We start from the raw sequence: 20,471 nt of genomic DNA, 5'->3' as shown, positions 1-20,471 counted from the left end.
ACGGCTCTTTGAGCTGCAGTGTGCATGAGGCCTTAGAGTCTCAGAGTCACCACAAGTGTGGAAGTTGCAGCTAGATTACACATCCGGTTTTTCAGGAACGCAAGGATGTTAAATAAAACCACAGAGTAAAAAGAACAGCTTCCCTTTTATGCTGCATTCACACTTGAGTGGTTTCATACAATGTTTTTCAGGCGTCGCTTTGGTGTTTAGCCAAATAGAGAACAATCTTCTGTTGCATCATTTGTTGCTGGGTGTTTCAGCTTTTTTAGCTTTTCTATTAGTTTTAGTTCTTTTTTTAATTATTCATTTATTACTTTTTTCCTTTTGTTAGGGTAAGGGGTTAGAGTTAAGGTTAGAGGCTGGGGTTAGGGGTTATTTTATTTATTGTCTTCTTAATAGTTTTTTGTTAGGGTGTTAATACTTCTATTAAACAAATAAAAGTAAAATAAATACACAAATAAAAAATTAGATTTTTTCTACATACCTGTAAAATCCATTTCTTGGGAGTACATCATGGGACACAGAACAGGCAATTCATGTGGGATGTCCAAAAGCAATAAAGAAATTTTGGGGGGAGGGCGACACCATGATAACCACGAACAACAATCTCACAAGACCTGTTCAGCTGTTCTCAAGACACTGTGACCAAAAGGCAGAGTCCTCTGTGGCGCTCACATTCACCTGGTAGAACCTTGTGAACGTGTGAACCGAAGCCCATGCAGCAGCCTTGCAAATGTGAGCAACTGACGCCTGATGGCGGATCGCCCAAGATGTCCCCACACTCCTGGAGGAGTGTGCTCTCACCCGAAAGAGTGGGAATGATCAACTGGTAAATCCAATGTGAAATAGTTGCCTTGAATGCTGCCTGCCCCCTCCTAGTCTGTCAGGCAGCACAAAAAGAGCATCCAACTTGATCTGTGCCGTCAATTTCTGGAAGACCCTTATAGCGCGTACCATATTCCAAGATATGCAAGGATCTCGCTCTTGCTGGCTGAAGCAGAGGAAAGAATGAAGGCAGAACAATGTCCTAATTGAGATAAAAACTAGAAACCACCTTTGGTAAAAAAAAAAAAGAAAATAAAAAAAAAATAAAAAAGACCGTTGAGGTCACACCACCTTATCCTGATACAAAACCAGAAAGGGTTCTTTACAAGAAAGAGCTGCCAACTCCGACACCCGTCTTGCAGAAGTTATTACCCATAGAAACAAAACCTTCCGGGCCAACAGGACTAGCGGAATCTCCCAAATGGGCTCAGATGGTGGTCTCTGCAAAACCTTCAAGACCAAGTTCAAGTCCCAAGGACATAAAGGTAGCTTAACAGGCAAAAGTAAACGTAATACTCCTTGCAAAAAGGTACGCACTGGACAGTGAGATACAATGACCTCTGGAAAAAAAATAGCCAACTCTGAAACCTGGCCTTTAACCCGTGCTATATCCTGCACAATGTATGAATCAAGGAGTGAGAAACAATAGTCTCTGGGGAGAAAAATGAATAGAGCCGAAATCTGACAATAAATGGCAGTTAAGGCCAATTCCATTTCCCTTCCTGATAGGAAAAAAGGAAATAAACCTTTCAATCACACATTTCCTTTGGTGCCGCTACCTGGCTTCATCCCAGGCATATCAGATTTTCAGGTCCTGAAATGGAAGCTCCCTGAAGCCAGCTTCCTGGTGCTCAACAGTGTGGAGAAAACAGGACCCAACCCCCCGATCTTACCAGACCTGGGCTTAATATAGCCAAGCCTTCAATCCTAGAAACCATAAAACAGAATACATTATAGGAGCCAAGATAATAAGTCTGGGCAGACTGGAAGTAACCAAGGAGTATCCCCTACCAAACACACCCTGTTGGTGTATCAAGCCCTCCTGGGCTAGGCCGGGCTACCACTATTATCAGTGTTACCACCTCGCAGATCCTACACAAAAGGACATTGCAATAGTTGAATCGGGGGAAAACAAACTAGGGGGAACTGGACCCTAAGGTGTTACCAGTGCATTTACCCCTAATGCCAATGGGACTCCCATCCTGAAACAACATAACTTATTGTACAACCTGGAAATCAGTAGATCCACATCGAGATTTCCCCAACGCTGACAGATTGCCAAGAATGTCTCGGGATGCAGGGACCACTCTCCGGTATCAATCGCTGACCTCTGGGGAAAAACCCTCTAACAGTTCTCTATACGTGGAATATGAACTGCCAACAGAGACGGCACAATGTTCTGTCCCAGACAGAGTGTGCCTTATCTTTGCCTGAACTGCACAATTCCTGGTGCCGCCCTGGTGGTTAATATATGCCACTGCCGTAACATTGTTGGACTGAAGCCTGACCACAAACCTGTGAAACTTGTTGGTCCAATAATCCAGAGCAAGGCGTACTGCCTGAAATTCCAAGATATTGATGGGCATTATTCCTTCCTGTGGAGACAAAATTCCTTGAACTGTAGCCACCTTAAAACCAGCCCCCCAACCAGAGACCCTGGAACCAGTGGTTACGATATTCCATATCACTGGAAGGAAAATTACCCCAGATTCCGAACAACCACCAATTTGGACTCTGCAATACCCGTGGACAAAGCCCTACAGCATCCACTGCTTGGATCCTCATGGTCTACAAAAGGCCTGGAGTGGAACTGCACGCAGGAAACTGCTTCATCGTAGATACCAATTCTTCATCCTAGCCCTTCATGATACCTTTTGCTTCTTATAGTTCACTTTAAACTTGGAACCAACTGCTCTCTAAGCAAGGAACTTTAAAGGTATTCTGAGATTGAGACTCCCCGTGTCCTCAGCAAGCCCAGCACCAGGGCTAGGAATTTTGTGAACACTCGGAAGGGCTGCAGCCACCTCAAAAAGCAAAGCCCCAAAACAAAAAAAGAATGGACACCCGAAATCTAACTCTTGCAGAGAAGCCACCACTGATAGACCGATACCCTCTGAAACAGAAGGAAATCTAGACTTATGTCTAGTGCCTTGAGATCTAAGATAGACCTCACATCTTCGTTTAGTTTTGGGCCTGCAAACCTGTTGAGTGTCTCAAATCACCTCAGACTACCCTAGCATTCTCTTCCTGGAGATACTTGTCAAAACACAGCTGTCTCAGATTCTGGAGGGGAAAAGCTTACAACACCTGGTATTCTCCCCTGCAAGTACTAAGAAGGCTTAGATGCCAAGTTTAGATGAGATCAGGCACGTAGAGGGTCATGCGGCCGCAGTCCATTGCAGCTCCACCACCAGAAGTAGCTGCAAACCTAGATACACCTGACATCAGTTGGTCTATCATGACATGCATACACTGCCAAATCACACCCCCCCTCCCCAAGGCCACTGGACCTGAGAGCAGCCCATCTGCCCGTCTTGACTACCTCCCCCTTCTGGGGCCCTTTAGGTCAATAATGCAGCAACTATACTGTCACCTAACTATGCAGTCCCACAGGGATGTAGGTTCATAGTCATGTTGGTCTACAGTTATGCAATCACGCAGGCAAGCAAGCCTGCAGCCATGCAGGTCCACAGTTATGTAAGTATGCAGATTATACAATACATAGTTCATACAAGTTTGCATGTAAGTATGCAATCTTAAACAAGTACAAATATGCAGTTCATGCAAGTATTCATGTATGTATGCAGCTTATGTATGAATGCACATATGCAGTTTTATGCATCAGGTATGCATGTCTGTATGCAGTTGATGCATTAGGTATGCATGTCTGTATGCAGTTTATGCATTAAGTATGCATGTACGCAGTTAAGTCATTAGGTATGCAGATATGTATGCAGTTTTAAGCATTGGGTATGCATGTATGAATTATGCATGTATGAATGCAGCCTATACATTAAGTATACATGCACAAATGTAGTTTATGCATCAAGCATGCATGTACAAATGCAGTTTATGCAGTACGTATTAATGTAGTTTATGCATATGTACAAATGTAATTTATGCATTAAGTATGCATGTACAAATGCAGTTTATGGAATATACAGTTAAAAAAAAATTATGCAACCACGCATGCTTTAATGTAATACAATGCTCCAACTGTCCCACTTTCTAGAAGTGTATTCTTTCAAAGAACTGCGTCAAAATTAACTGCACTTGTTTCCATACTAGACAAACATATATGTATCAAACTTTGTCAGATCAAAGACAAGCTACTCTGGAGACTCAACTCCTTTAAGTGCACCGATACCCCTGCAGGGGTGCATCAAGAAACAGTTGTACAAGCCCCTCAGGATTATGCAAGCTAATACAGTGTATAATCATGTCCTGTCGGGTCATGCAACTCCCCAAGGAAACACTCGCACATCATCATCCAGCCATAGACTGCTCTGTGTCTCTGCTACCTCTCAGAAGCCTCACAAACCGTGGCCGTGCACACACGCTACCACGCATGCGCAACTGGTCGGTGGCCATCTTTGATGCTGGAAAGCACTCCTTTGGCGTTTTTCTGACATGGTGAATTTATTCCTTATCATGTAAGTGCAATTTTATCTAAGAAATGTTCTCAACACTGGTGGTTTACACTATGTGGAGCATTTCTCTGTTGCATGTATTTTACTGCGAGTTCCGGCTTTATTGATTCGCATTGGAGGGTCTGGAACCAATATTTAAGAGGCGGCTTAGACGATCCTCTGTCATTCTTTGGGGCCGTCTTTGGAGGACCATTTTATATGCATGATGTTACCAATATCATATTAAAAATAGCAGGGGGTCACAATCTTTCCGGTAAGCCTTGCATGTGAGTGGATGGTGTCACACCGGTTATTTTGAAAGTTTCCTGATTTCATCACAGCATGTGGGACTGATTTGATCTGATCTTCATTACAAACTCTTTAACACTGTTTAAATATTATTTTTACTGATTGTATAACTCTCCTGAGTGAGATTTCTGTTTATTATCAGTTTGACTATAGTTATGGTTGTTCACTTGTAATTATTACTAAATAATTTTTTTAGAAATGTGTGCTTTATAATGTAGCAATACTCAAATAATAGTTTATAGTGTGGGAATCATAGTCCAACTTGTTATAGTAAAATATTAATTTATCCTATAACAGATTTTATGAATTTCATTCTTCCTGTAAACTGATCCTAGGGCAAAGTGAGCTAAAACGTAGGCAAACACAGGGTTGATGATTATATTGTCCCACCAATCATAGAGAAGATTACACCTTCTGGGCCAGATTTATCAAAGTTTTTTGAATGTATTCTCTACCAATCAACAAAATAGCAAGTTAGGTGACAGATAGGGATCACATTATCTGAAACACTCATCACATGAGGACACACCAAGACACACGCCCATCATCTAGAAATCGCATCATCTGGGAGACTTCACCATCTGAACACATGCCCATCATCTGACACTTCACTGAAGCTAGGACACACAACTGCAGCTTAGCTAGGCACCATTTTGGAGAAGACATACTCCACCCATTAATCAGCAGCCATATTTGGGTCTGGACCTAAAAGCCTACCTAGTATACTTGGAGGTGACTATGTTTGCTTAAATTAATAGTCCAATTACAATCACTGCTGTAACTTAGTCTTTCTCCCCCGATAGCATAACCACTAGAGTCAGGTCATGTTTTTTTTTTTTTTAACCTCCCTGGCGGTATTCCCGAGTGTAGCTTGGGGTTAAGTTTCAGCACCACAAGCGGTAACCCCGAGCTACACTCGGGAATACCCTGCAGCGCTGCTCCGGGATCTCTTCTTCACTTACCTTGTCCTTCGCTCCCGCGATGTCCTCCCTGCATTGTCCCAGGCAATGTCCTCCGACCGATGCCGGCACACGTCTTCTGGGTTCCATTCCCTGAAACGTCAGGACGTACAAGGATGGAACTGGCGGGAAATTTGAAAATTGCAGAAGTGACATTCACTAAAATTACATAGTAAAATATTACTGTATCAAAGCATTTCACATACATTTTGTCTGTAGTGCTTTGTCCTGCCTGCCTTTTTACGGTTCTTTCTGCCTTGAAACTGAGAAAAGTCCATGGCGTCCAAAAAGCGTCCCTTTAGGTCAAAAGCGGTTTTAGACCAGCTAAAGAACAGCGATAGTAAATTAGAACTACTTGCAGAATTCAGTGATAACGATTCGTGGGGAAATTCATCATCAGACACTGAAATTGATTTTGCGACTTTGCTCAGTGATGTGCGAACTTGGCACTATATTTTAAATTTCAGTGTTTTTTGTTTGATTATAATATTGAATTCAATGTATTATATTATTTTTTATGATTATTTATTAAACTATAATTTATGATTTCGTGTTTCAAATTTTTACATACCCGGAATGTTTACTAAACTCTTGCTCAGACAGATTTCAGTGAGTTATTTCTAAAAATTACAGGCCTACAATAAAAAACTACATATTTCGATGCAAAAAAAATGTACCGCTTTGAGCACAGAAATATGGACATAATCAGACCGCTAGGGAGGTTAATTTATTTAGGTTCTAATTTCTCTTTATTTGGGCCTTATTGGTGCCCACTCTTACATATTTTTCCCTTTTCTTTCAGCAGGAGAGTAAGTGTCGCATTCCGTAAAACACAGACTATTGTCTGCTAGGTAGTTATCATTGGTTATCTTGTCCACGAAGGGAAATTAATTATTGAATTGAATTCACGATACAGTATATACTCTGCTGTTACAGAAAATGTTCGAATTTTTACATAAATATCTTAGCGTCTATTCATATCTCAATCTTACTTATATTTATGGTGATTGTAAGTGACTTATTGTAAATAAATATTAATTTATTTTCAATAGCCTCAGTTTATTTTAAAGATTTCTGCTTGGCAAAATACCTCTAAATAAGTCAGTTTAATAATTTTTATAAATAATTTTTGTATTGGTTTGTTCAATTTAGCTGACTAAATTAATCGATCAAGCATTCCCCAACAATCACTGGATGAAAAAGAAAAAAAAAGCCTTAAAATAAATAAATGCACTTATAAGAATTGGTAAGCTGCAATAGAATTGAAGTTTTAAAAAGGTATTCTTTTACTTCATCCTCTATTGTTCTATACCTCAATATTGTGGAAATGTATTGCTAGGTGTCTAATGTATGCCACTATGGAAAAAAAACAAAAAACAATCACTCAGCTAATTGATGTGCATGTGCTTATAGGTCACTTGTGACCACAATGTTCTAATTAATGGAAAAAGCACAGGCTACATTCCTATATCAGCGCAGTGTCACCATATTTATGGGCATTGCATACTAGTAAATCATATCACTGGCTTGGTTAGTGCACAAGCTAATCCAGAGCTGAATATCAAGAAAAACAAGAAAGTCACATTCCATACGATAAGTATTGTGCAGCCTTAATTACCAGATGACAAGTTTGGCAAGAATCTCACAAACCATCAACTGTCAGGATCCACAAGGGCCCTTTGGGGCAACAGAAAAGGGCCAAAGCTGCACCTTAACCACTTCCTGTCCGGCCCATGTACAGAAACGGCCGGACGGGAGCAGTGCAGGAGCGGGTTGCAGTTCATAAATGGCGCCCACCATCTTAGCCTGTACGCGTTTCCCTGGTAGCGTGCGGCGCCGCGATACGGTGCCCGCTGTGTCCTCCGGTCCGATCACTGTACGGGACCTCTGTGTGAGGTCCCGATCACATGGCCACTGATTGGCCAATCAGTGATCACATGAACAGTAGTAAGCAAGATGTCACTTCTGACATCATTGCTTGCTACGTGTGAAATCTGTGAATGATCACAGAGATCACATGGTACAAGACTATTCACAACAGCCTTGTACCAGGTGAAAAACTGTGACCAATCACAGCTCTCACAGTATTTCTCAATGGCTGCAAGAATGCATGGGGGGCACAGTCTCTGATGGGGGTGCTGCTTATGATGGAGTGCGGCTTTGAATGAGTGCAGAGCAGTTAAACACAGCACTTTAATTATGCCTTCTCTACTTTCACAGGTAACTGCATATATCTGCTACCTCCACTCTTAACCAGACAAACGCATTGACTCCTGCTGTTCTTCTCTGGGTAACTGCATTTATCTGCTACCTCCACTCTTAACCAGACAAACGCATTGACTCCTGCTGTTCTTCTCTGGGTAACTGCATTTATCTGCTACCTCCACTCTTAACCAAACGCATTGACTCCTGCTGTTCTTCTCTGGGTAACTGCATTTATCTGCTACCTCCACTCTTAACCAGACAAACGCATTGACTCCTGCTGTTCTTCTCTGGGTAACTGCATTTATCTGCTACCTCCACTCTTAACCAGACAAACGCATTGACTCCTGCTGTTCTTCTCTGGGTAACTGCATTTATCTGCTACCTCCACTCTTAACCAAACGCATTGACTCCTGCTGTTCTTCTCTGGGTAACTGCATTTATCTGCTACCTCCACTCTTAACCAGACAAACGCATTGACTCCTGCTGTTCTTCTCTGGGTAACTGCATTTATCTGCTACCTCCACTCTTAACCAGACAAACGCATTGACTCCTGCTGTTCTTCTCTGGGTAACTGCATTTATCTGCTACCTCCACTCTTAACCAGACAAACGCATTGACTCCTGTTAAATTCTCACCAAATGTTGTAATTATATCTGTGTATCTGTTGACTTGTCCTCACCTCTAGGCGCACTCAGGTTTATGACTGTGGCCTGGTTCCTAAGAATCATCCCCCCCTATTCATGTGAGCCTTATCAGCTTCTAATTGGGGCGGAGTTGAATGCTCATTTGAGCATCTCCCTATAAATGTAGTTCAGCTCATGGGGGAGATCTCTGATGGGGGGCACAGTCTCTGATGGGGGTGCTGCTTATGATGGAGTGCGGCTTTGAATGAGTGCAGAGCAGTTAAACACAGCACTTTAACTAAAGCAGGAGAACTTAAGCAGCAGGAAGACACATCAACAGCAAGAAACCCTACTGCATGCTGGACAGACTGCAAGGAAACACCCTGGGAAACATCTCTTACATACCTGAGTCCCACTCCGTGTACCTTTTTATATAATACACCCCTCGTCTGCTCTTCATATTACTATCCTCTGTTCACAAATCTCATTTCTTTACCCCTCTGCTCCACCCCAAAACTTGTACATCTCCCCCTCATTGCTATCATCTCCCTACTATTGCTTTCATCACCTCCCCAAAATGCCTCTTCCACTCCTCCTTCTCATTTTCCTCTCCTCTGTTCCCAAAATCCATTCACTATATCCCTCTGCTCCTCCCAAACATTTGTATATTGTGCCCTCACTGCTTCCCTCACCCCTCTATGGCACCCACCACCTCCTCCTATTACTCCACTCTCCAACTGACCCCAACACCTCCACTAGTAGTTTCTCACGCTCCTGCACATCCCGCTCCCATGCCACCTCTCACCCTTCTCCTCCTCATAACCGCGGGGGACATCTCCCCGAATCCTGGCCCTCCACCACCTCCCTCACCCGCACAAAACCCTCCCGCCTCCACGTCCTGCCGCAACCCCCGCAACTTAGTATCTGTCCCCCTGCTCCCTAAAATCTCCCCCCCGGTTTCATGTGCACTCCTGAACGCCCGATCGGTGTGCAACAAGCTTACCGCCATCCACGACCTCTTTGTTTCCCGCTCCCTCAACCTCCTGGCGATTACGGAAACCTGGATCCAGCCCACTGACTCTACCTCCCCTGCTGCACTCTCCTACGGCGGTCTCACCTGGACCCACTCACCCAGGCCCAACGGTCGTAAAGGTGGTGGGGTTGGCCTGCTCCTGTCACCGCTGAGCACCTTCCGAGTCCTCCCAAACCCCCCCTCCCTATCCTTCTCCTCCTTCGAGGCCCACTGCGTCCGACTATTCTCCCCAACCCTCCTGAAGATTGCTGTGATATACCGGCCTCCTGGATCCATACCCCGCTTCCTGGAAGACTTCTCCTCCTGGCTACCCTTCTTCCTCTCCTCTGAGCTACCCACTATCATCCTTGGGGATTTCAACATCCCTGTCAACCTCGACAACCCGGACACAGCCCGTCTCCTCCACTTAACCTCCTCCTTTGCACTTGCACAGTGCATACAATCCACCACCCACTCCGACGGTAATATCCTTGATCTTGTCTTCTCCAACCGCTGCGCTCCCCACAACCTCACTAACACCCCCTTCCCTCTCTCTGACCACAACCTGATTACTTTCTCTATCTCCTCTTCCTCCAACGCCTACCCTTCCAAATGTCACACTACTACCAGCCGTAACCTCCGCAACCTTAACCCTGCCTCCCTCCACTCCGCAGTTGATCAACTCCATGACCGCATCCTCCCCCTGTCCTGCCCCGACTTGGCTATGACCGCCTACAACAATGCGCTGTCAACAGCCCTTGACTCACTAGCGCCTTTAACCACACGCAACATCAGACCCCGACCGCTCCAGCCCTGGCAGACTGATCACACCAAAACCCTCAAATGACACAGTCGTGCCCTGGAGCGACTATGGCGCAAAACCAAATCCCAACAAGCCTTCACCCGATACAAATCTGCCTTCCACACCTACACCTCCTCCCTCCATACTGCCAAACAAGCCTACTTCCTGACCCTCATCAAGGCCCTCTCCTCCAATCCTCGCCGACTCTTCTCCACCTTCAACTCTCTACTCTCGCCACCCCCACCTCCACCCAGCACCTCACTCACTGCCCTTGAGATTGCCAATCACTTCAAAAACAAGATTGACACAATTCGCAAGGACATTGCCGCAACTCACACGCCTTCTCAACCCGTCCCCTCTCACACAGCTACCCCCTCATCCCCCCTCCCCCTCGACATAACCCACAGGGACTTCGTCGCTGCTCAAACTCCCTCCAACCCCCTTCCCCCTCACTCAGCTACCCCCTCTACACCCCTCTCCCACGGCCCCACCACTGCTCTGACCTCCTCTCCCACCCCACCCTACATTCCTCATACTGAAGCTCCCCCAACACTCCGCACCTTTGACCTTACTACCATCGAAGAAGTCTCCAAGATCCTCTCTGATGCCCGCCTCACCACCTGCCCCCTTGACCCTATCCCCACACAACTCCTACAACCTCCCTCCCCCTCCATCCTATGCTCCCTCACCCACATCTTCAATCTCTCCCTCTCCTCCGGCACTTTCCCTTCCCCTCTGAAACATGCACACATCACCCCCATACTTAAAAAGCCCTCCCTGGACCCCAATGACCCGAACAACCTCAGACCCATCTCCCTGCTCCCATTTACATCTAAACTCCTCGAGCGCCTAGTCTACGCCCGCCTATGCTCTCACCTCAACGACAACAACCTCCTCGATCCCCTACAGTCCGGCTTCCGTCCCCTACACTCCACCGAAACTGCCTTACTCAAACTCTCCAACGACCTGCTAACCGCCAAAGCTAATGGCCACTATTCAGTGCTCCTACTCCTTGACCTCTCTGCGGCCTTTGACACAGTCGACCACCCCCTCCTCCTCAAAAAACTACACTCCCTCGGCCTCAGAGATTCTGCTCTCGCCTGGCTCTCATCCTACCTGTCACAACGCTCTTTCAGCGTTACCTATAATGCCACCACCTCCCTCTCACTCCCCCTCTCTGTTGGGGTCCCTCAAGGCTCTGTCCTCGGGCCCCTTCTCTTCTCCATCTACACCTCCTCCCTTGGCCAACTCATACACTCTCACGGCTTCAACTACCACCTCTATGCCGACGACACACAAATCTATCTCTCAACCCCCCACCTCACCCCCTCGGTCTCCGCCCGAATCACACACCTGTTGAGCGACATATCAGACTGGATGTCGCTCCACTTCCTTAAACTGAACCTCTCCAAAACCGAGTTTCTTGTCTTCCCTCCAGCCCGGACACCACCCCCCATTGACTTCTCCATCATGTCCAACAACGCCACCATCAAACCCGCCCCGCAGGCCAGAGTACTTGGTGTCATTTTGGACTCCAACCTATCCTTCCAGCCCCAAGTCCACTCTTTAACAAACTTGTGCAGACTCCACCTCCGCAACATCGCCAAAATCCGCACGCTCCTAACTCCAGAAACCACTAAACAGCTCATCCACTCCCTCATCATATCGCGACTCGACTACTGCAACTCCCTCCTCACTGGCCTGCCTCGCCGCTGGCTATCCCCGCTTCAGTCCATCCTGAATACGGCTGCCAGACTCATTCACCTTTCCAACCGCTCTGTTTCCGCCACCCCCCTCTGCCAATCCCTCCACTGGCTTCCGATTGCGCAACGGATCAAATTCAAAATCCTAACGCTGACGTACAAAGCTGTCCACCATACTGCCCCGAACTACATCACTGACCTAATATCCAAGTACCGCCCAGCACGCACACTCCGCTCCTCACAAGACCTCCTTCTCTCTAGTTCCCTGGTCTCCTCCTCCCATGCCCGCCTCCAGGACTTCTCCAGGGTGTCACCCATCCTCTGGAACTCCCTGCCCCAACCCATCAGATTATCACCTACTCTCCTCTCCTTTAGGCGCACCCTGAAAACCCATCTCTTCAGGGAAGCCTACCCCGCCCCCTGTTAACTTGCCGACCTCCTCCACTCTTCCTACCACTCCATCCCCCACAGCTATCTCCTCCTGTGCCACCATCCCCTCCCTCCTAGATTGTAAGCTTGAAAGAGCAGGGCCCTCGATCCCCTCATGTTTTGCATTGTATTGGTATTGTTCTGTCACATGTTCTGTCCCCCTTTGTAATGTACAGCGCTGAGCGAACTATTGGCGCTTTATAAATACTGTATAATAATAATAATAATAATAATAATAATAATAATTTGGGTTATTTTTTTTTAGTAAAAAGATAACTGAATAAATTGTGGCCAAGATTTGTGAAGAAAGATTATTTATTTGCAAAATTTTATTTTAAAAAATGCTTTTTTTCAACATTTTTGGACTTTTTCATTTATATAGCAAAAAAAATAAAAATCCCAGCGGTGAATAAATACCACCAAAATAAAGTTTTATCGGTCTAAAAAAATGCTAAAAAAATTGATATGGGTACAGTGCTGCATGACCGCGCAATTGTCATTCAAAGTGTCATAGCACTGAAAGCTGAAAATTGGCCTGGACAGGAAGGAAGGGGGTGAAAATCTCCGGACTTGAAGTGGTTAAAAAATGCTATAAAGAGAAGAAAATACCCCTTGTACTGTCGCATACAAGCCACCTTTCACAACTAAATATTATATAGTTCTGCCTACAAACTCCTTGGAGTTTAATTAACCACTTCCCGCCTGCAATGTACTGCGGCAGAGCGGCAGCTACAGGCAAAGCGACGTACCCATGATTTGCTCTGGCTGTACTAACACAGGGGGGCACTGCGCACCCAAGCAGGCGCGCAGCGCTCCCCCCTCGCAACTGCTGCATACAGTAGAATGAAGATCCCGGTGAACGGGAGCTGGTGATCATGTGATCGAGGGCAGAAATTCTAGCTCTAGACCTCCTGTATAAACATAAATTGGTGACCTGTAAAGGCTTTTAAAGCATCGCCTATCGATAATAAAAATGTTTGTACTTTGTTGCCATTAGACAGGTATGTGCAATTTTAAAGCATGTCATGTTTGGTATCTATTTACTCAGCATAACATCAAAGTAGGTTCAAAGTACTTTTCTAGAAAAAAAAAAAAACTTTTTTCAAGAGAACAAATGTCAGAAACGGCTTGGTCTTCAAGAGTGGGTGATGTGTGGCATAAGCTTCTGATGTTGGCCCTGATATGCCAGGACAGTAGAAGCAACCCTTCCAAATGACCCCTTTTTGGAAAATCGACACTCCAAGGTATTCGCCAAGAGGCATGGTGAGTGTTTTGCATATCTCATTTGTTGTCACGATTTCGGAAAACGAAAAAGAAACCAAAAGATGTATTTTTTCTTTTCTTTTTCAAAACCCTATGACAAAAATTATATCTGTAAAATACTCACCATGCCTCTTATCAAATTCCTTGGGGTGTCTACTTTCCAAAAAGGGGTCATGGGGGGGTTTGTACTGTCCTGGCATTTTAGAGCCTTCAAATCCGTGATAGGTAGTGGGGAAGTGATATGAGAAAATATGCCTTTGATAGCCTGGAGGTGGTCATTGGATTTTGGGGGCTTGTATGCAGCTAGGCAGCCAAAAAGTATTTCACATGTGATATCCCTGTACTCGGAAGACATAGGAGAACGTGTTTTGGGGTGTTATTCCACATATACCCATGACATGCAAGAGCAATATATCATTAAAGTGCCAACTATGTGTAACAAAAAAAAAAAAAAATTGTCATATTCAAAAAATTTGTGGCAAAAAATAAAATGTTCCATGGACTCAACATGGCTCTCTGCAAAATCCTTGGGGTGTCTACTATCCACAAAAGGGGTCATTTGGGGGGGGGGGGGGGGTGACGATCGCGGCGTCAGACCCCCAGCCCTTCTCACCAACTCGTGACCGAAGGACTAGCCAATCCAAAACCGCACTGTCATGTGCGTGACAATGCCACACTCAGCTGCACCCTGCACAAAGATTTTCCAGCTAATGGACCACAATCTATGTACCTGCAGCCTGAGAGCGATTGTTACGGAGTCAGGTTAATTACACAATTAACCCTTCACACTGCCACCACCGCCTTTTTGTAGAGAAAAAGAGGAAACTCGGCAATATCAGCTATAACACTATGATGTTTGAATAATCGTCTGTATACCACTGGCACCACAGGCAGAGGTATATAGAGGTTTAAAAACACACAGTAGCGCTCTTCAGAGACAGTGATTCTTAGTTTGCATTAAAGAGCCTTAGAAACAGTTCAACACTTTTCAGAAAATAAGATTACTAAAAAAGGTTAAAATGGTGCAATAAACGTATTTACAGAAAAAGATGTACACACACACACACACACACACACACACACACACACACACACACACACACAGAGCAATAACACAGCAAAGAGATAACAGAAAGAAGTTTAGAGAGGTAGAGTACCTGCCAAAAGTCCTGGGTTAAGCAGATCAACTTTCAGAGCAAAAGGGTACTGTCTCCCAAGTTGGTTCCGATGTTAAAAGCGAGAATTCTTCAACTTACTTCCCTCAGGCCTGACAACCTATTTTGTAGGCCTCCAGCAGCAGGTGTCTCTGAAGCCAAGGGCCAATCGCCTTATTTGGGGAGGGGGTGTCTAGGTGGAGACCCAAGCTAGAACCAAAATCCCTCCCAAGTTATACCAGGGTCAATAACCTTCCCTAGGTACATGAAACATTCTATCCACAGGTAGGATAATCTGCAGAATGATATTCTGAACGTCCAGATACCAGTTATGACATTTCTTCTTGGGCTGGTTAAGGAGATATCGTTTTCTGTTCTTGGGTATACGTAATCCAGGGGTGTAAGATATCAGACGACTCGCATTAAACTGAGCTATCTGAATATATGCTTGGTTTCCGGGTAATTATTTCCTATCTCAAGATATGAAATTATATGGGAAAGTGGGTTTTAAATGTGATGTCTGTTTTATGGCTAGCTGGAATGCGTTTGAAGCCCAGTGAAGGACTGGTTTATGGCTTTCCGATCATCTCAGATTGAGAAGCTAACAGACACCCGGGCACCAGCTAATTTGGGATTTATAACCATGAAGCTGTCCCGCTGTGCTTGGCATTTTAGCGCCTCAAGAAATGTGATAGGCAGTCAGAAAGTAAAAGCTATGTAAATTCCAAAATATATATATGTGTCATAGTTTGTAGACGCTATAACTTTCACAAAGACATGTAACAGAATACATTTTAGCCTACATTTATTAGATATTTTTTGGTTATAATTATTTATAACCAAAAGTGAATATAAATTTTTTTTCGAAATGTGCGGTCTTTTTTTGTTTATAGCGCAAAAATTTAAAAAAAAAAAAAACACAGTAGTGATCGATTACAACCAAAAGAAAGCTCTATTTGTGTGAAAAAAAAAAAAAAAGACAAAATTTCGTTTGGGTAAAGCATTGCACGACCATGTAATTACCAGCTGAAATAGTGCAGTGCTGAACAGCAAAAAATGGCCTGGTTAGGAAAGGGGGGGGGGTAAATCCTCTGGAGGGCAACTGGTTAAATAAATACACCTCCGATCCTGCTGCTATGAGTTGTCAATCACTTAGGCAAAGATTTTCATTTAACTATGCCAACAAAAATTACTTGGTAAAGTTACTGATCAGAAGGAATTGGAAAAGTCTAACAGTTCCCAACCTTTTATGACTTCCTTAGACACCTAGAACTGGTATACATTTACGAAAAGTTTAACTGCATATAAAAAGAGGGAAAAATAAAAAATAAATATGCTCCTTATGTGCTAATTCTCATTTGCAGCCTGATGATTGTTGGTTTTCGTTTCAAGGATTCTTTATACATCACCAAGATCCTTTGTTTAGTTACTATATGTTTAGAAAACAAGATAACTAGACTCATATTTTTATCCTGTAGGTCTTTATTGTCTACTTATTTTGTATTTACAACTTTTGCATTGGTCTCTTTTTATACTTCCATTTTAAGTGTTTTTCTATATGTTCCTTAACATTTTCAATAAAGAATTTGAAAGTAAAAATTACTTGGTAAAGCTCCAAAATGCTGCATGCACTATTACCGAGAATGTTGGGTTCCTTACTGAAAAGTCAGTGATCATAGAATTCAGGGGCACTGGGTAGACATTCACACAGATGCCACTTACAAACATTTTAGAGAGTATTTCTCCTTTCGAGCATCATGTCACTGTAGTATGTAACATTTAGAGCTGGTACACACAGTGGCCTGTGTTTTGGCCCACTGGATAAATGCAGGTCATTGCGTTTCTAAGTGCGCTGTCCACACCGCAACACTGGTTTGATGTGAAGTGCAGGAAAATGCAGCAGGTCTGCATTTTGACACTGTGCTAAAAAACCCCCAAAAAAAACAAAAAACAGTATCGCACAGCAGCACAACAAACTGCGCTGATGTGCAGGAACATGTATGAAGTGTCACAGGAAAAAAAAAAAAAAGGTAGGATAGTGTGAACCTTCTGTTGAAGGTGGTTGTAAACCTCAGACATGAAAAAAAGCATATCCCTCTATAGCGTGTACTTGACTCAATTAAGAGCACAGAGTATCATTTCTGTCCGCTGCTTCGTTCCTCTAACAAGTTTTCCTGACATCGGGAAAAAAAAAAAAAGGTTACAGGTCAGAGAGAGCTCCAGCACACAGTCTGTGATTGACAGCCTCAGCTATTTTCCTGTGTGCTGTGTGAAGGGGGTGTGTCCCTTCCCTTCAATCAGCTTTCAGAGCTCTCCTCACTAGGTTCTGCAGTGTGTAACTTCAGCCCTCTGCCCCATTTTTTCTGAACTCTCAGACAAACGTTTTAAATTTGGACTGTGAATGGAAGTAGAGAAGATTGCAGATACACAGGTACAACTTGAGTAGGATTTGTTTAATCTTTGTGTATCACCTGAGGCCAGCCACTTCACTGGGTATAAGAAAGGGTTTAAAACTACTTTAAGGTCTTTCAATTCCTTATGTACACTACTTGTGTTCCAGGATGTGGTTACTGAAGGTGTAGTGTTGATGGATTAATACAAAATGTGTAACTGTCACTTCAAGCAAATCTATCAGTAATGTCTGTCATGCTGATTTGCATGACCACAAATGCAGAAAGCATTGAATATTTGTCTTTACCTATGAACAGCTATTTGTGATAATGTGCAGTCAGTAAGAGGTGTATGCATGTGGTCCTATATATACTCAACTTTATAATGGCAGTTGTATAGGAGCTATTAATCATGATCATCAACAGTGAGCAGCTAAAGGTAGTAAGGTAGTCCAGGAAGAAGGGTCAGCCACACACCGGAGAACTGATGAATATAGTGTATAGTTTTGATTCCATAGGATACACCAAACACCAGGACATGAATACAGGACCTGTTAACATGTGCTTAATCAGTCATAACAAAGAAAACAACAAAAGTGCTGTCTTATATTAGGTGTTAATAAAGAACACCTTTCCTAATCAGCACTCCTGAATCCTGAGGATATGCCTCCTAATACATTGTAACAAAACATATAAAACCATTGTATCAAAAACAGGGATCTCAGAGAACAACAAGAAAGGCAGAAAAGATAAAATAAAAGCAAAGTGGGATAAAAAGAGAAACAAAGAATGAGAAAAAGAATGGATGCAAATAATTCTGAAAAAAATTATAAATGAAAAAGTAAAATCAAAAATGAAATAATATACACAAACACAGATAAAAGCGAGTAAATATCCCAAGAAGATATGGGCTAAGAAGCCACATTTGTAAATAATCAAAATTTAAATAATAATATATACAAAAAACACATCTACTTGGGATAAAGTACAAAAAAAACAAAAAGAAAACCCATACATATTCAGACCAGAATATATCAAAACAGCAGAAAAAAAAATATATATCAAAAGTGACGCATCAAAAAACAAACAGAAAAGAAAATTCCAAAGGGAAATGAAAGATGGTATTAAAGATATGTGTGCCCGTGAATGTGCGCACATAAGTAGCATGATGTCCCCAAATGAACATAAACTAATATGAGAGAGAGAGAGAGAGAGAGAGAGAGAGAGAGAGAGAGAGATACATATATACGCACACATATACATACATACACACACATACATAGTAAGGTACTCTGCAGTCATATGTCCATGCACAGTGTTCAAATTAGAAATCTAGGTACTCCTGGAACTTATGTTCTATAGTGCAGAAAACCATAACCATTGTTGGGGTGCCAAATGCTATACAACTGGCTGTCTGTAATTTGGTTGCAATCTCTGTAACCAAAGTAACATTGAACTACTCTGGGCATGTGATCAGGGTTTTTTTTTGTTTTTTTTTTTAACACATTATGATTGCTAATACCAATGTATTTCATTGATATTTGCAATCATTGTTACTGAATGAAACTGATTCAGTATTTTGTTGTGATTAGCTGTGATTGGGCAAATCTGATCACATGATGCAGATGGGCTGTGATTGGCCCTGTCTGTATCATATGACTGCCTTGACCAGTCACAGCTAACAACATAATTGTATACAATGGATGGCATGACAGGAAGCCAACCATTGCATACAATTGACATGTGATCTGCTGTGATTGGTCATAGCAAAGCCCCGCATGGCCACATTATTTTCAAACAGTGACAGTGGGTGCCAGGAGAAGATCCACGCTGTCACTTGGGGGGGATTGGGTTTAGAGAGGCTGCAGCTGTTGGAACATGTTAAATACTCCACTCCAAATACGGGTGGAACATATAACATGTTCCAAAAGGCAAGCTTATCCATTGAGTGGTCCATCTCTGACAGAACCATGAAAAAAATATTAAAAAAAAACAAAAAAAAAAACGACTTTCCTGTCCTGTCACCCATACTTCAGGTCTTTGCTCTCTTGAAGACTTACACTGCTTGAAAAATCGTCAGCATCCGACAATTTCAGGACTAATGGTTGCCTGGTCCTCTGCAGTTCCATCAGCCAACACTATTGTGTCTTGTTGTGATGTGGGGGGCAGTGGATGGAACTACTTTAGACACTTTAACCCAGGGGTCCTCAGTCTTTTTAAACAGGGGGCTGGTTCACGGACCTTCACACTGTTGGGGGGCCGAACTATAGTTTAAAAAAAAAAAAAATTGAACAAATTCCTATGCACACCGCACTGGACACCGCAATGCACTGTATACTGTAACGCACTGTACACTAACGCACTGGACAACAAAATGCACTGTACACCAACACACTGGACTACAAAATGCACAGTACACTGTAACACACTGGACTACAAAATGCACTGTACACCAACGCATTGGACAACAATGCACTGTACACCAACGCACTGGACAACAATGCACTGTACAACAATGCACTGTACAACAACACACTGGACTACAAAATGCACTGTACACCAACACACTGGAATACAAAATGCACTGTACACCAACACACTGGACAACAAAATGCACTGTACACCAACGCACTGGACAACAAAATGCACTGTACACCAACGCACTGGACAACAATGCACTGTACACCAACACACTGGACAACAATGCACTGTACACCAACACACTGGACTACAAAATGCACTGTACACCAACACACTGGAATACAAAATGCACTGTACACCAACACACTGGACAACAAAATGTACTGTACACCAACACACTGTACACTAACGCACTGGACAACAAAATGCACTGTACACCAACGTACTAGACTACAAAATGCACTGTACACTAACGCGCTGGACAACAAAATGCACTGTACACTGTAACGCACTGGACAACAATGCACTGTACACTGTAACGCACTGGACAACAATGCACTGTACACTGTAACGCACTGGACAACAATGCACTGTACACCAACACACTGGACTACAAAATGCACTGTACACCAACACACTGGACAACAAAATGCACTGTACACCAACACACTGGACAACAAAATGCACTGTACACCAACGCACTGGAATACAAAATGCTCCATACACTAATGCACTGGACAACAAGAT

General features: G+C 43.4%; 1 protein-coding gene across 1 annotated transcript in view; it reads right to left on the bottom strand.

Moving 5' to 3' along the window:
- Positions 1 to 20,471, bottom strand: part of ENTPD6 (ectonucleoside triphosphate diphosphohydrolase 6) — a 64,972-nt gene that overhangs the window by 29,913 nt on the left and 14,588 nt on the right. The window lies entirely within an intron of this gene.

This window comes from Staurois parvus, unplaced genomic scaffold (genome assembly GCF_062004578.1).
Source record: "Staurois parvus isolate SC_StPar_1 unplaced genomic scaffold, SC_StPar_1.0 ptg000081l, whole genome shotgun sequence".
NCBI lineage: Eukaryota > Metazoa > Chordata > Amphibia > Anura > Ranidae > Staurois > Staurois parvus.
Note: the sequence above shows the minus strand (reverse complement) of the source record. Positions and strands in the feature narration are given on the sequence as shown.